Raw genomic sequence first — 18,073 nt, 5'->3', positions numbered from 1 at the left:
AAGTGCTTGAGTTGAAAATTTATAATTTGAAGCTCTAATAACTATAAGAAGTTTAAAACATGGTATAGGATTTTGTTGTAGTGTCATAGACATTTATTTTTATCTATATTAAAGAAATAAAATAGAAATAAGTAGAAATAAAAAAATTTGATAACATCTTATTAAGTAGCTTCTTAGGAGCTTTATAAATGTAGTTTGATTTTATATGTGTTTATAGTTGATTAATAGGTTGAAAATTTAGCCAATAAGTTGGCCATATGTCAAACATATTAGCCACTTTTAGTAGAAGTTTGTCGTGTGGTATACATGTAAAATTTATCTTGCAAGTTAGACATATGTCTTGTAAGTTGGACATATATTAAAGACCCTATAGAATATCACTATATAGCTTCTAATTAGATAGTATATATAGAGATAAGAATAAAACCTTTTTCATTCTTGTCAATGTCTTTTTTTGTTTCTAGTTGTGAAGGATAAGAATTCAAAAGAAGATACATAAATAAATGACATAAGTATCAAAGAGAGATGGCAAAATGATAGTAAGAAAGTATATATATTCAAAAGAAAAAAATTATAATGGATATTATCAAAGACTAGAAATCTAAAGACTCTTGAAACTAGACTAGAAGTAAGAAAGGAGTTGATAAGAGTGAAGAAGTCTTCACTCTTTCTTCTATATATACTATCTACCTAAAAGATATATAGCAACATTATATAGGACCTCAAATATATATCTAATTTATAAGATACATGTCTTAACTTGTAAGGCAAGTTTCCTATATGTGTGCCATATTATTAGCTTGTACCATAAGTGATCAATATATGTCACACCTGGTTAACTTATTGGCCAAGTTTCTAACCTATCAATCACATATACACATGTATAAAGATGAAATTGCATCTATGAAGCTTCTAAGAAGCTTTTCTATAATATATTATTAAATTAATCTACTTTTATTTATTTTTATCTAATCATATTACCTAAATAATTATTAAAGTAAATATTTCTATAACATTATTCCCCCTTTTTAGAAACAAGTTTCATAAAGAGTGGTAATCATATATTGATGAAGTCCAAGATATGACAAATTGTATTTGCTACATATTCTAATCATTGTTTTTTTTTAATATAGTTGATAGGTAATTTCAGCCACTAATAATATCTCATTTTAGAGTAGGATTACCATCATATTATTTGATCATTATTGAGGCCTTTGTAACTTCTTTCAAATAAAATATTTATAAAACTATCAAGATTTGTTCTTACATCTAGTAAAATTACCAAATATTGAAAGTCTCTTCCAAGGTTGTGATACCAAATGCATTGTATCTATCATGGATATATATATATATATATATATATATATATAAGAAATATTAAATAGAAGATAAATAAAGGTAGATTTGATATTATCTTGTGATGAAACTTCTTATAACCTTAATAAATGCATATTTGATTTTATACATATTTATAGTTTATTAATAGATTAAAAATTTAGTTATTAATCTAATCACATATTGCACATGTTGGTAGCTTGTAATATAAGCTAATAATGTGGTACATATATAAAAAACTTGCCTTATAAGTTAAGACATATGACTTGCAAAGTCAACATATGTTGGAAATCTTATAGAACATTGCTACATAGCTTTTAGTTAGATAGTATATATAGAGACAAGAATGAAGCCTTCTTCACTCTTATTAATTACTTTCTAGTTTTTAGTCTTGTTTCAATACTTTTTAGTCTTTTTGTCTTGGCAATAGCCATTCTAATTCAATATATTATCATCTTTGAATGATTTTTTAGTCTTTTTGAGTGACATAAGAATATATGGAGTTTTTTTTTTTTTTTTTTTTTTTTTTTTGAGATTCATATCCTTGACAAATTGATAAGAATCTTAAATCATTGTTTTGATTTTGTTTTAGAAGTAAGTAAATTATCCCACTTTTATTATTGTATTTTTGAAGGTTGTACACTACTTACATATAAACTAACTTGTAGTTTTTTAATACTAATTTTTTTCCTTAAAAAGAGTGAATAATCCATCTTTGAAGATATTTTCATTTGATATTAGAGGTTGTAGATTATCCAGCTCTAATTTGATTTTTTGAATTTGTTTGAATTATCTATAGAAGAAAAAATTATGGATACTACTCTTCATAGCAATGAGAATAGATTTGCAACTATTATAGATCTTGATGAACTTATTAATACTTTTAGGATAAAAATCTCATGTATTTTCAGTATGAATCATAGATGTATTATTCCTATTCTTATGGAAGAAGTCAACAATGAAGTTCAAATTTTGATCCAAGAAGTTGTACAATTAAGAGAAGTAAGTAAATCAAGTTTACAATTAAATCTGAGGAATTTTTATACTATAAGTATAAGCAAGACAAGAATAAGTATGCTAAAGAAGTTTAATGGAATAAGATCAAAGTTTTGAGGATTTTTATATTAAACAAAGTTCTATCTAAGATTACATCTTTTTGAATACTATGATGGATTTATTCAAGTTGGATTCATAGGAACATGGTTCAAGAAGGAGCATGGTTGCTAAAAAAAATGATGTATCAAAAAAAAGTTTTTCTAATTATAATAGGAACCATGTGGCTGAATTTTTGTATAACATCTACTAAAGGTCATATTCTTTCTATAGATCCCTCAACTTATTTCATAATAGAAGTTTATTTAGAACCAAAAATTACAAATTCTTAGCCCTGCTAGATTAAAGAACCTCAGCTTATTTTATAAACAAAGACTTTGTCACAAAATAAGAAATATCTCTAGTTAAAAAATCAAACTTGTGCATGTGGAAGTAATAGATGGACATTTTTTTTCTTTTGGAGATGTTATACATGAAATTATTTCTTTAAATGTAGCAACTAATCATCATAATAATTTAATAATATTTAATATAATTAAATCTTCTTTTAATTCAATTATTTTAGGATTATCATATTTAGAAAAGTATAATCTTCAAATAGATTAGATTTTTTATAATCTTGATTTATTTCTTAATTTAGTCTAAGATTTTGCTAGACAAATAAAAATCCATAAGATCAAAACATCTAAACTATTATTGATAGATGTCAAAGCTTTCATACATGTTGCAAAAAATGGGTCAACTTTTGCTATATATGCCATACCTATTTTTTATAGAAAAAATATTTTAAGTAGTATTTTAAGCCAATACTAAGATTATCAAGACGTTTTTGAAAAAAAAAATACAAATATTCTTTCAAAGCATCATTTCTATGATTGTTCCATTGATCTTTAAGAAAGAATTCAATTATAATTTGGACCAATCTATAGCCTATTACAAAATAAATTTGCTATACTTAAAAAGTAAATTGATAAAAATTTGGCTAAAAACTTCATACGCCATTCTAAATCTCTAATTGGTGCTCTTATCTTATTTAAGAGGAAAAAAGATGGATCTTTATAGATGCATGTAGACTATTAAGGACTCAATAAGATTACTATAAAAAATAAGTATCATCTACCTTTGATTCCATGAATTTTTGATCAATTCAATTAAAAAAAGATCTATATATAAATAAATATATGAAGAATATACAACTTGATATATATTAAAAAAAGAAATGAATGAAAACTACGTTTTAAATCAAGTATGGAAATTTTGAATATGATGTCATACTTTTTGGACTCACAAATATACCGATTGCTTGTTAATATGTAATGAATGATGTCTTTTGTGAGTTTCTTAATAATTTTGTCATTTTTTATTTAGATAATATTTTAATCTATTCTAAGAATACATAAAAGGATAAAATTCATATTTATCATGTATTATAAAAACTAAGAGATGTAGGATTATATGCTAAGATAGAAAAAAGTATATATTTCATACTATTCAAGTTGACTTCTTATGATACATCATTTTGAATAATAGTCTTATGATGGATCTTAAAAAGATTCAAATTATTATACATTAAAAGATTCCAAAAATAGTCAAAGATGTGCAATTTTTTTTAGATATTACTTATAATTATCAGATATTCATTAAGAATTTGTTTCAAGTTGCAACTCCTCTTATACGTCTAATATGTAAAAACAAACTTAAATGGAATAAAAAAGTTGAAACATATTTTAAAGCCTTAAAGACATTATTTATTTTTGCATCAATCTTACATTGTGTCAACTTCTTCAAGGCATTCTTTATAGAAATAAACACATTAAAATTTACTATAGATGTCATTTCGTCTTAAATGGGAGTAGATGACAAGTTCCACTTGGTAGCTTTCTATTCTAAGAAATTTTTAGCAACCAAGATTAATTATGAGATCCATGACAAAAAACTTCTTGTAATCATGGATACATTTTAAGAACGGCATCATTATCTATAAGGTTCCTTGAATCCAATCATTGTGTATATGAATCATAAGAATCTTTAGTACTTCATATTGATATGTATTTTGAATCATCACCAAGCTTATTGGAGCATGTTTTTATTAAGGTTACTTATTGATTTAAAAAATAATAAGGTTTATTAGATATTATTTTTAAATATTTTAATCTTCTATTAAAAAAAATATAGTTTTTGATTAATAAAAAATGATTCTTTTGAAGTCAAAGTATTTCCATTGTTGAGCAATGAAATCAATATCGATTATTGATTCAATTTTTTTCAAGTAAGTTCAATCAAGTATTTCTTTTGATTTTTTTATTCATAATATTAAAAGTCATATGATTCTTATAAAATTGAATTTAAAAATATTCTATTTTATTTTAAGGAATGATTATATATTCTAAAAGGCAAAATATAATTACATATTTTTTAAGCTCATTATAACTTTTCAATAGCTAGATATTTTGGATATAATAAGACTTTGGAGCTAATATCAACAGATTTTTGGTGACTTTAAATGTTAAAGCTAGTTCAAAACTTTATACAATTATATGATATTTTTTTAAAATCAAAAACTTGTCATTAATCTTATGGACTTCTTCAGCCATTATCTATTTTGGAACAACCATAGTCTTTTATTTCTATAGATTTTATTATAAATATTTAGTCTTAGATTTTTATGATTCTATATTTATGATTAGTAGATTATTTTATTAAGATGGCATATTTTTATCATGTACAAAAATTATAATAGATGAAAAAATAGCTAAGTTTTTTTTTACAACATTTATCACTATCATAGATTGTCTAAAGATACTATATTAAATAAGGAGATTCAATTTATATTAAGATTTTAAATAATTCTTTTCAAGCTTCTAAAGATAAATATAAAGCTATTTTTGACTTTTCATCTTCAAATCAATAGATAGACGAAGTATGTAAACTAAGTTTTAGAATGATATTTAAGGTATATCATCACATATTAACAAGATGATTGGAAAAATCATTTGCCATTGGTAGAGTTTGCTTATAATAATATAATACATTCTTCTATCCAACAAATAACTTTTTTTTCTAATTATGATTATTATTTATGACTTAATGATTTTAACTTCTTAAAAGTTGATAATCTTATAGCATAAGATTTGATAAATTATTTATTTGAGCTACATATAATAATAAAGTCAAAATTAATAAAATATTAATAACATGAAAAGATCAATGCAAATGCCTATTGCAAGGAGCAACCTCAATTCTATATTGGCAATAAGATATGATTTTTTTTGTCACAATATTAAGACTAACTGTGTTCATAACAAGTTGAATTATTATAAGCTTGAACCATTTTCTATTTTTAAATAAGTCAATTTAATTACTTATCAATTATATCTACCAAAGAGGGATGTATTCCATATATTTCTTCTTGAATCATGAATATTAATAAATATCTAAAAAAAAAGACAAATGCCACTTCTTCCTATAGAAGTGGATAATAATTAAGAGTTTGAGATAGAAGAAGTCTTAGATTCAAAGCATCGCCAAAATAAATTAGAACATCTTATTTATTGGCATGCATATGATATTAGTGAATGCACATGAAAGCATGCCAAGAATATTGCAAATGTAATAAAGAAGGTTGATACTTTTCATTGACAACATCTATCAAAACCAAGATGTCTTATATAAAAAGTATTAGATAGAAGGTAAATGTATATAAATTTGATATTATCTTATGAAAAAACTTTTTAAAAACTTCATAGATGCTTATTTGACTTTATATATGTTTGTAGTTAATTAATACATTAAAAACTTAGGCAACAAGCTAGCTACATGTTACACATATTGATAGCTTGTAATACAAGCTAATAGTGTTGCAAGTATATAAAAAACTTGTCTTATAAGTTAAGACATGTATCTTACAAAGTCAACATAGAACATTGTTGGAGGTCCTATAGAACATTACCATATAGCTCTTAGTTAGATAATATATATAGAAGCAAAAGTAAAGCCTTCTTTATTCTTATTAATATCTCATTATTCTTTAATCTTATTTCAAGACTTTTTAGTCTTCTCGTCTTTAGCAATAGCTATTCTAATTTAATATATTACTACCTTTGAATAACTTTCTAGTCTTATTAAGTGACATAAGAATATATGGAGTTTTTCTTCCTTTGAGATTCATGTCTTTGACAATATCTCATCATCTATTTGAAGAAGAATATGTTATTCTCGAAGGTCTTCATGTCCATTATGTCATCTTGAAGGCTTTAATAATTGCAATGTCTAATCTGATAAGTAAGCAAATGATGGCTCTTAAATTGAATTTGATAGTTGTTGGTTCTCTTTCTCCTTAATGATGTCATGTAGTAATATGGCCATTAAGTGAAAGAAAAAAAATATTTTATTAAAGAAGAATCTAATTAAAAAATATAGTAAAAAAATATAGATAAAAGATAAAAGGTAATAAAATCTTATAATATTAGAATTTTCTTTTATAAAAATAGATATTATATATTTTTTATAGCTATAAATAAGATAAAATAAAATAGATTAGAAAAATAAAAAATATAAACATATATATGAGGAATTTAGGAATTTATTTTATTAAATATTATCTCAAGAAAATAAGAATTGATATCTAAAAAAGATAAATTTCTAATTAGAATTGAAATTAGACTCCAAGATACATAATCAAGTACCTATATTATTTTTAGGATTTTTTTTTCAATTAAAGAATAGAATTTTAAAAAAAAATTAAAAAAATGAGAGTTAATTTGATATAATTTAAATTAATATTGAAGTTTTGAAGGATTTTTAAAATTAGTAATATACTTAGTAGATTTAGATTTTAAGAATTAAAAATATGTTTACAAATTTGAGGGATTTTAAATTTTGTATGATATGTATGGGTGAAAATTTGGTAGTTTGTTATTATGCTAGTTGTAATATGTATTGTTATAGATGTATATGAAAATTTTAAGATCAATCAAGCAACTAAATTGACAATTATAAGATTTGTTGTAGGTTATGGTCTTAGATAATTGAGATTTAGGATCAGTGAGGGATTTTGCAATCTAGCAATATTTACTAGTTTGATTGAAGGAAAAATTAATAAAAATAATTTAGACATAAATATCTATATATAATCTATATTTTGAAGCAATTGAATAGTTTAACAAGGAGAAATCTTTGTTGGAAGATCAATGTTGAAGTTGGAGAAGGAAGGCGGCGAACAATTGAGAGGTTTTGGAATCTTTTCTTACAATTGGTATGTACAATCTTCTTTAAGTTTTTTGTTCTTATTTTTAATTTAATTTTTGTAAATTTTACAAATTTTGAGTCAAAATCCATAATTCAAGCATTAATTATTGAATTTTCAATTTACTTTAGGATTTATTAAGAATTTGTTAAGATTAAAGATTTGATTAGGATTTACGATTTTACTAGGATTTGATTAAAATCGGTCTAAAATTTACTTAGGATGTGATTTAAGATTTGATTAGAATTTAGGATTTATCCAAGATTTGATTAGAATTTTTTTAATATTTTTTTAAGAAGTCTCACTTATTTATTTATCTTTATCATGTTCTTATCCTTGACAGATTGACAAGAGTATACCTACAATATCAGAGCTTTGTCTAATCTTGATTAAGAGTAGATTACTTCTTTTTCTTGATAAGATATAAGCATATTAGAAGTTGTGGATTACCCTCTTCTAAACTGATATTGTTCTTAGTATTTTCTTTGTTCTCAAGTCCTCTCTTCTATTTGTCTTGAGTGATATTAGACATCTTCTCTTTTCTAAGTGTTATCATGGCAGAACTTGTTGAAATGAAGAGTGCAATGGCATAAATGCAAGAGCAATTGAGGGAGTTAATGCTTGTGATACATCAACTCAATTTACCACCACAAGGAGCAATAAGATTGGCAGGAAGTAAAGATATAGAAATAGTTGGATCTGCTTCAACATCTGTACCAAACCATGTCCTTTTCTCCTATGGTGGAATGCCCATCCAGTATTAGAAAATCAAGAATTGCCCTACCTAAAAAGTTTGATGGCATCAGATCTAACTTTTGAGGATTTATCAATCAAGTACAACTTGTGATTGAACTTCAACTCCAAAGCTATCCAACTCCAGGATCGCAAGTTAAATTCATTAGTACGCTTCTTTCAACTTCAGTACTATCATGGTTTTCATCTTTTTTTGAACGACGAGATCCAATATTGGATAATCTAGACGCTTTTCTGGCAGAGTTTCGATCCATGTATGGAGAACAAGATGCAATTCGTGTTGCAACCAATAAGATCCATATTTTACGATAAAGCAATCGATCAGTAACGTTGTACACTTCACAATTTTGACAACTTGCAACTGATATCAAGTGAGATGATGCTGCACTCATTAGCCAATTTTTCTATGAATTACAATATGAGGTAAAAAAATTAATGTTCAACTTACCTGATCCTCAAACATTGAGTCAAGCAACTGACTTTGCTATGAAGTGCAACAATTGCCTTTTCGAATTCTAATCTGAGAACTGTACAAGTAGACCTCAACGTTACTATAATTCAATGGCAACACCAACACCTCTTCAATACATACATTCAGAAGTAGAGGATATGCAAATTGATGCAGTACGTTTCAAACCTCTTACTGAGCAAAAAAAGACTCGTCATCGTCAAGAAGGATTATGTTTATATTGTGGAGAACCAAAACACACTGCTCAACATTGTCCAAAGAAATGACGCAACCACAAAATGAGGAATATGGCTGTGAAAGAAGACAATATGTCAGAAAACGAGTTTGTTCAGCTATAATAGGGACCATGCGGCTGAAATCCTACACAACATCTAGTAAAGGTCCTATTCTCTCCTCAGAGCCCTCTCCTTATTTTACATTAAATGTTATTTTAGGACCTAAACATTACAAAGCCTCTATCTTCTTAAATTCAGGAGCCTCGATGTGTTTCTTAAATGAAGAATTTATTAAAAGACATAGCATATCTTTAGTAAAGAAAACTAAACATGTTCATGTAGAAGTCATAGATGGTCGTCCATTGTCTTCTGGAGATATTACTCACGAAACCCTTCCTATAGAAGTAATAATCAATGGTCATAATAGCTTTGTAGTATTTAATATCATTAGATCTTCCTCTAATTCAGTCATTTTAGGTTTATTGTGGTTAAAAAAATACAACCTTCAAATAGATTGGATTTTCCAAACTCTTACTTTCTCTAAAAGTAAAATTAATAGTGTAGTTAATCAAGTAGAGAGTCATAAGTCTAGTTCAATTAAACTCGTGTTTATAGATACAAAAGCTTTCTTACATGCTGCTATGAAAGAATCACCATATATTATTTATGCCACATCTGTTTCTATTGGTTGAAAGACTTCAAGTGGTATTCCAAGCCAATATCAAGAATTTCAAGATGTATTCGAAAAAAAGAATGCAGATACACTCCCGAAACATCATCCCTATGATTGCTCAATTGACCTTCAAGAAGGAGCACAACTGCCATTTGGACCAATCTACAATTTATCACAAAATGAGTTGACTGAACTGAAGGAGTATATTGAAGAAAATCTAGCCAAGAATTTCATACGCCATTCTAAATCTCCGGCAGGAGCTCCAATTCTATTTGTGAAGAAAAAAGATGGATCATTGTGGATCTATGTTGATTATCAAGGACTCAACAAGATTACCATCAAGAATAAGTATCCACTATCTTTAATATCAAGACTTCTTAATGAGCTAAATTAAGCTAAGATCTATACAAAAATAGATCTCCGAGGAGCATACAATCTAGTACGCATTAAAGAAAGAGATGAATAGAAGACTGCGTTTCAAACTAGGTAAGGATATTTTGAATACAACGTCATGCCTTTTGGACTTACAAATGCACTAGCAGCTTTTCAACATCTAATCAATGATGTTTTTTGAGAGTTTTTGGACGATTTTGTAGTCTATTATCTAGACGACATCTTGATCTATTCTAAGAATCCAGAAGAATATGAACTTCGTGTTTGTCGTGTGTTACAAAAATTACGAAATGCAGGACTCTATGCCAAGATAGAAAAGTATGTATTCTATACTACTCAAGTCAATTTCTTCGCTTACATCATTTCAAATGATGGATTTATGATGGATCCTAAGAAAGTTCAAACTATTATAGATTGGAAGATCCCAAAAACGGTAAGAGATGTCCAATGCTTTTTGGGATTTGCCAACTACTATCTGATCTTCATCAAAGACTTCTCTCGAGTTACAGCTCCACTTACACGTTTGACTTGTAAAGACAAACTCTAATGGAATGAAGACGCAGAAGTTATTTTTGAATCTTTGAAGACAGCGTTTGTTTCTGCACCAATCTTGTATCATGTTGATTTTTCTAAAGCATTTTTCATGGAAACAGATGCATCTAACTTTGCTCTATATGTGGTTTTGTCACAAATGGGAACAGATGACAAACTTCATCCAATAGCCTTTCATTCAAAAAAATTCTCAGCAGCAAAAATCAATTATGAGATCCATGACAAAGAACTTCTTGCAATTGTGGATTCTTTTCAAGAATGGCATCATTATCTAGAAGGCACTTTCAGCCCAGTCATCGTATATATGGATCATAAGAACCTCAAGTATTTTATGTCAGTACCTGTATTAAATCATCGTCAAGCTTGTTGGAGCATGTCTTTATCAAGATTCGAGTTCATCATCACTTATTGACCAAGAAAAAAATAAGTTTTATCTGATGCCTTGTCTAGACGTTCTTATCTTGCACCAAAAGAAGGAGATGCAACTTTTGAGCAACAAAGAATGGATCTCTTGAAGCCGAAGCAATTTTATCTTCAAGTAATAAAATCAACATTGATTGTTGATTTAACTTTTCTCAAGCAAGTCCAGTTAAGTATGTCTTCAGACCCTCTTATTCATGATATCAAGAATAATTATTTTAAATCTTATGATCCCTCTAAATTTGAATTCAAGAACAACCTACTCTATTTCAAAGGACACCTATATGTTCCAGAAGAAGAAGCACGTTTATGTATTCTTCAAGCTCGTCACGACTTCCCAGCAGTATGACATTTTGGATACAATAAGACTTTGGAGTTGATATCTAGAGATTTTTGGTGGCCTCAAATGTAGAAGGTAGTCAAAGATTTTGTACAATCATGTGATGTTTGCTCAAGATCAAAAACTCCTCGTCATCAACCTTTTGGACTTCTTCAGCCATTATCCATTCCAAAACAACCATGGTCTTCTGTTTCTATGGACTTCATAACGGATCTTCTAATCTCAGGTTCTTATGACTCTATATTCGTGATAGTAGATCATTTTATCAAGATGGCACATTTTGTACCATGTACAAAATCTATCACAGGTGAAGAAACATCTAAGCTCTTTCTTGATAATATCTATCACTATCATGGATTATCCAAGGATATTATATCAGATAAGGGAACTCAATTTGTATCAAGATTTTGGTGGACTCTTTTTAAGATTCTAAAATTGGATATAAAACTATCTTCGGCATTCCATTCTCAAACTGATGGATAAACGGAGTGTGTTAATCAAGTTTTGGAGCAATATTTAAGATGTACCATTAACTACTAACAAGATGATTGGATAACTCTTTTGTCATTGGCAGAGTTTGCTTACAATAACACGGTACATTCTTCTACAAAATAAACACCTTTTTTTGCTAATTATGGTTATCATCCACGACTTGATACTTTTGATTTTTTAAAAGTTGATAATCCTGCTGCAAAAGATTTGGCGATTCATTTATCAGAGCTACATGCAACTATGAAGGCGAAGTTAAAAGAGGCTCAAGAACAATAAAAGGTCAATGCCGATGTCTATCGAAAGGAACAACCACCATTCCTCTTAGATAATAAGGTATGGCTACTTTGTCGCAATATCAAGATCACTCGTCTTTATAACAAGTTGGACTATCGAAGGCTTAGACCATTTTCTATTTCTGTACAAATCAATCCAATTGCATATTGTTCACATCTACTAGAGTCAATGTAAATCCATCCAGTATTCCATGTATCTCTTCTTGAACCATACAAGACAGTGGACATACCAAGAAGACAACAAGCTCCACTTCCTCCTATAGAAGTGGACAATAATGAAGAGTTTGAAGTAGAAGAAGTCTTAGGTTCAAAGCGGCATCAAAATAAATTAGAATATCTTATCCATTGGCGCGGATATGATATTAGTGAACGCACATGGGAGCCAATAAAGAATCTTGTAAATGCAGCAAAGGCAGTGGAGGCTTTTCATCGACGACATCCATCAAAATCAAGATGAAAATCTTCTTTATAAAAAAAACAACATCTAGGCAAGATAACATTCTACTTTCAATTCTTATTTGTAGCTTCTTTGTAGTTGTGACGCTCAAGAGATGGAGAACCAACAATCAGTGGATTCGACTCAAGAGCCTTCATTTGCTGACCTATTGGATGTGACATTACGATTGTCACAACCTTTAAGACGATGCAATCGAGATGAAGATCTTCAAGAACGACATATTCTTCTTCGAATAGATGGTGAGATACAACGCGTTTGGTATCACAATATATAAAGGGACTCCCGATGTTTGGTGATTTTGCTAGAGGTAGGAATAACTCCTGATTGTGTTCCAAATGTTCTATTCGAAGGAAGTTATGAATGCCTCAACAATGATCAAATAACTAGGTGGTCTTCCTACTTTAGTATGGGACACTACCGATGGTTGAAAGGCCCTATCAATCATCTTCAAAAAGAACAAAGATCAGAGTATTTGGCGAATATAATTTGTCGCATCATAGATTTCCTCAACATATGATGACCACTCCTTGTAGAACTCGTCCCTAGAAGGGGAGGTAATGTCACGGACATACTCATGTAAGCTAGTAATTATATATACAAATAGGTAGAAGTAAGTAAAAGTAAGTGAAAAATAAATTAATTCTATAATATTAGATATGGAAGCTTCCTAGAAGCTTTATAGATATTGCTTTGACTTCATAGGTATCTTTAATTGACTTTTTGGATTAGAAACGTGGTCAACAAGTTGGCCATGTGCCACACATGTTGTTAGCTTGAAGATCAAGCTAACTATGTGGCCCACACGTAAAAAAACTTACCTTGTAAGTCAAGGCATGTGTCCTAAAAAGTCAATACATATTGAAGGTCCTATAGAATGTCACCATGTAGCTCTTAGTTAGATAGTATATATAAAGACAAGAGTGAAGCCTTCTTCACTCTTGTCAACTCCTTTCTTGCTTCCAGTCTAGTTTCAAGGATCTCTAGTTTTCTTGGCTTTTGGCAATAGCCATTCTAGTTTCTTTCTTAATATATATATCAAGTTATTTCTATTTTGTCATCTTTTTTTGAGAGAAGTCTCACTTGTTTATTTGTCTTTATCATGTTCTTATCCTTGACATCCATGCATATATGCAACAAATGCCATTCTATTCAAATTATGGTCATTATCCAAAGTTGGATATGATATAGCCTTTAAAGTTGATAAATCTAGTAGTAGAGGAGTTTGTTACGAAGACGGCTGAACTTCAAACAACCATGAAGACTCACCTAGAAAGGGCTCAATAATGTTATAAGTTACTAGCAAATGAATTGAGGAAGGAACATCCTCTATTTCAAGTTAGTGATAGAATATGGCTTCTTCGGTACAATATAAAAACCAACAAGCCATGTGATAAATTGGACTACTGAAGGCTGGGACCATTTGTGATTTAGAAACAAATTAATTATGTAACTTATTACTTGGAATTATCTTCAACCACTCTTTCATGTTTCACTTTTGGAAAGATATAAAGAATTGAACATACAAGGTCGAAGACAACCACCACCTCCTATGGTTGAAATCAATGATCATGTTGAATTTGAAGTAGAAGAGGTATTAGATTCAAAGTTAAGACATGAAAGGCTTAAATATCTGATCCATTGGTGCAAATATGATATCAATGATTGCACGTGGGAATCAACTGACAACCTTATAAATTTACAAATGAAGGTTCAAAGGTTCCATCAACAACATCCATCCAAACCAAAAGTAGCAAAATCAAGAACAGTAGTTTAGTAAGATGGCTTCATCATGAAGATTCTTAGTTCTTGGCCTCATAAAGAAGAGAAAGAGGCAATCTCTTAAGAGGCAGTTGTTATCAAATGTTTAGAATAGTATAAGTCAGTAGTTTGAATTTATGAACATAGCCTATTTATATTCTTTTGGTCTTGTCTACTTTATATAATATGGATAATCAAGAGATAGATGCCTTCGTGGTCATACCATCTCAACAAAGTAACTCGCAAAGATGATTCCAAGATGAAGAGTCGCTTGAACCACAAAGATGTTGAAGGATACCTAATAATAGGTCACTAGTAATTGTGTTTGAGATAGAACTTGCCTATGAAGGATGTCTAAAAGGAGTGTTTGCAGGACAATTCCATAATGAAGATATCAGAGTTTATGCTTGGTCACAAGTAGAAGGCTTGGCACAGTATTGATGGTTATAAGGGCCTATAAACCATTTACCTTGCAAAAAACAACTGAAATATATAGCAAACACCATGCGACAGATCTTCAACTTCTTACTCATATATTAGTTTGCTGCAACATTGCTTCTTAAAGACATTGAAATTAGAAGAGGAGGTGATGTCACAAACATACAACTGAAGAAGGTTCTAGAAGGTACCAATAGGTTCTAAGAAGACTCTTGAAGGTTTTAGTAGGTTCCAAAAGGATTTGGAAGGTTCTACTAGATTCTAAGAAAGTTCTAGAAGATCATAGGAGATTCTAGAAGATTCTAGGAGGCTTTAGATAATTTAGGAAGTTACTAAAGAAGGATCTTAGGCTTACTTTGTTCTGAAGCCCTATAAAAACTTCTCAAGAAGCTTCCTAGAACCTAGTATACATAGGAGCTGAGGCTGAGGGGATCCTCAGTCTCGACAATTCACTTCTTCTTGTTTAGTCAAGACCTTGCTTTGTATCCACTTATTGTTCTAATGTCTAGCTAATTCTATTTCTTGGTCTTGAATCCTTGTTTTGTATATGGTCCCTAACAACAAGATTGGTGTTGAAATAAATTCTTCTTTTAAAGCATCAAACGATCTTTTTAGTTTTTTTATTCTATTCAAGTTTGTCTTTATAAATCAAACGTGTAAGTAAAGCTACAACTTGAAAAAAGTTCTTGATAAAAATTTCGAAGTAATTGGCAAAGCTCAAAAAGCATTATAAATCTCTTATTATTTTTAAAATCTTCTAATCTATAATAGTCTAGATCTTCTTAGAATTCATTACAAGACCTTTATTAGAAATAATGTACTCTAAGAAGTCAACTTAAATACTGTGGAATACATATTTTTCTATCTTAGTATATAATATTATATATCTAATTTTTTATAACATATAAAGAATATGAAGTTCATATTTTTTTATATTCTTAGAATAGATTAGAACATTTTTTGAATAACAAATGATAAAATCATCAAGAAATTTATAAAAAATATCATTCATAAGATGTTAAAAAGTGACTCAAGTATTTGTGAGTCTAAAAGACATGACATTATATTCAAAATGTCCATACCTAGTTTGAAAAGTAGTCTTCTATTCATCTCTTTCTTTTATGTGGACTAAGTTGTATATTCCATATAGATCTATTTTTGTATAGATCTTTGCTTGATTGAGTTGGTCAAAAATTCTTAAAATCAAAGATAAAAGATACCTTTTCTTGATCATAATCTTATTAAGTCTTCAATAGTCTATGCATATCTGTAGAGATCCATTATTTTTCTTTAGAAACAAGATAAGAGTTCTTGCTAGAGGTTTTGATCTTATTCCATCTAACTTCTTTGGCATACTAATCTTTGTTTCTTTTATACTTGTAGTAGTAAAAAAAAATTGGATTCACTTGTAAGGTTGATCTACTTGCTTCTTTTAACTACACAACTTTTTGACATTGACATTGGACTTCATTATTGACTTCTTTTATATATATAGAAATAGTACTTCTACGATTGATATTAGTGATATGTAAAATTTATGACCTTAGATTATTAATAAGCTTCTAAAGATTAGCAATAGTTAAAATTCTATTCTTACTTCTACCAAGTGTAGTATCTACAATTTTTTTTCTTTCTATCTTTATAATAGACTACAAAAAATCTACAAGTCAAATTAAACCAAATTAATTTGTAACTTCTAATATCAAATAATTTTTTTTATAAAATGTGATAATTTACTCAATTTAAGAAAAGAATCAATATTAGAAATTATAAATAAATAATTTACAGCCTTTAAAATACTTCAATAAAAAATAACAATATATAATCATTTTTAAAACCAAAGAATTATAAAAAATTAGCATCTTTGTCAAATTATTTGTCACTAATATAATTTATATTTTTAATTACCTAAATAAGAAGAATTAGGTAGAAATAAATGAAAGTATATAAATTATATAATATCTTATAGAAAAGCTTCATAGATGCAGATTTGACTTAATATGTATTTATAAGTAATTAATAAGTTAAAACCTTAGCCAATAAGTTGGCTATTTGTAGTTCAAATTGATTATGTGGCACAAACATATTAAACATACCTTATTAATTAGACATGTGTCTTGCAAGTTAGACATGTATTTGAAGTCTAATAGAATGTCAAAACTTAGTTATTAGTTAGATAATATATATAAAAGCAAGAGTGATGCATTTTTTATTCTCAATATCTTTCTTATTCTTAATCTTGTTTCAAGTGGCTCTACTCTTGTCTTTTCTAATAGCAATTCAAGTTTTAATATTATACTATCTTTATATGAATATTCATTCTTTTCTTGTAATACAAGAGTATATTGATTCTTTAATTGTTTACAATACATGTCCTTGACACTATTGCAAATACAAACAATAAAAAATATTATTATTATTATTATTATTATTATCTCATATTTTCTAAAAAAATAGATAATTAAAAAATAAATAAAGAATTAAAACTATAATAACTATTGCCAAATGTAAAATGACAAGAAAATTTTGAATCAAAATAGAGCATAAAAATGGTCTTAAAGAGAATCATAAAGACCTCAATTTCACCTTCATATATACTATCTACTAAAGAACTATATTGCAATGTTCTATAGACCATAAAACATATCCAACTTGTAAGACATTTGTCTAATTTATAGGATCAAGTTTTTGACAAATGTATTGTATGGCCAACTTATAATATAAGTGGCTATATGTATAACATGTAGCCAAGTTATCAACCTACCAATTACTTATAAATAAGTATAAAGTCTATAAAGCTTCTAAGAAGCTTTTTAACATGATATTAATAATTTAATCTATTTTTACTTACTTTTATATAATTCTACTTATCTAAGTAAATATACTAGTGGATATGGCTATTTATTATATTAAGTGACATTTACATACCTTAATGCAAGTTGAAGGAATGAATACTTAAAAAAATATATAATTTCTAACTATAAATTATATATAGTTATATATATTAATATTCTATAATTTTTTATCATAAATTTCAAAATATAAAATGATTTTAATAATGATTGACCATTGAAGTTGATTATTGTAGTGCCAATTTTTTAAAACAAATATGTTTACTTTATAACATTATAAAAAATACATATATACATATATATATATATATATATATACATGAAACTTAGTAGAA

This window comes from Physcomitrium patens, chromosome 24 (genome assembly GCF_059467195.1).
Source record: "Physcomitrium patens ecotype Gransden chromosome 24, ASM5946719v1, whole genome shotgun sequence".
Taxonomy (NCBI): Eukaryota; Viridiplantae; Streptophyta; class Bryopsida; order Funariales; family Funariaceae; genus Physcomitrium; species Physcomitrium patens.
The sequence above is the reverse complement of the archived record's forward strand: the minus strand, read 5'-3'. Positions refer to the sequence as shown.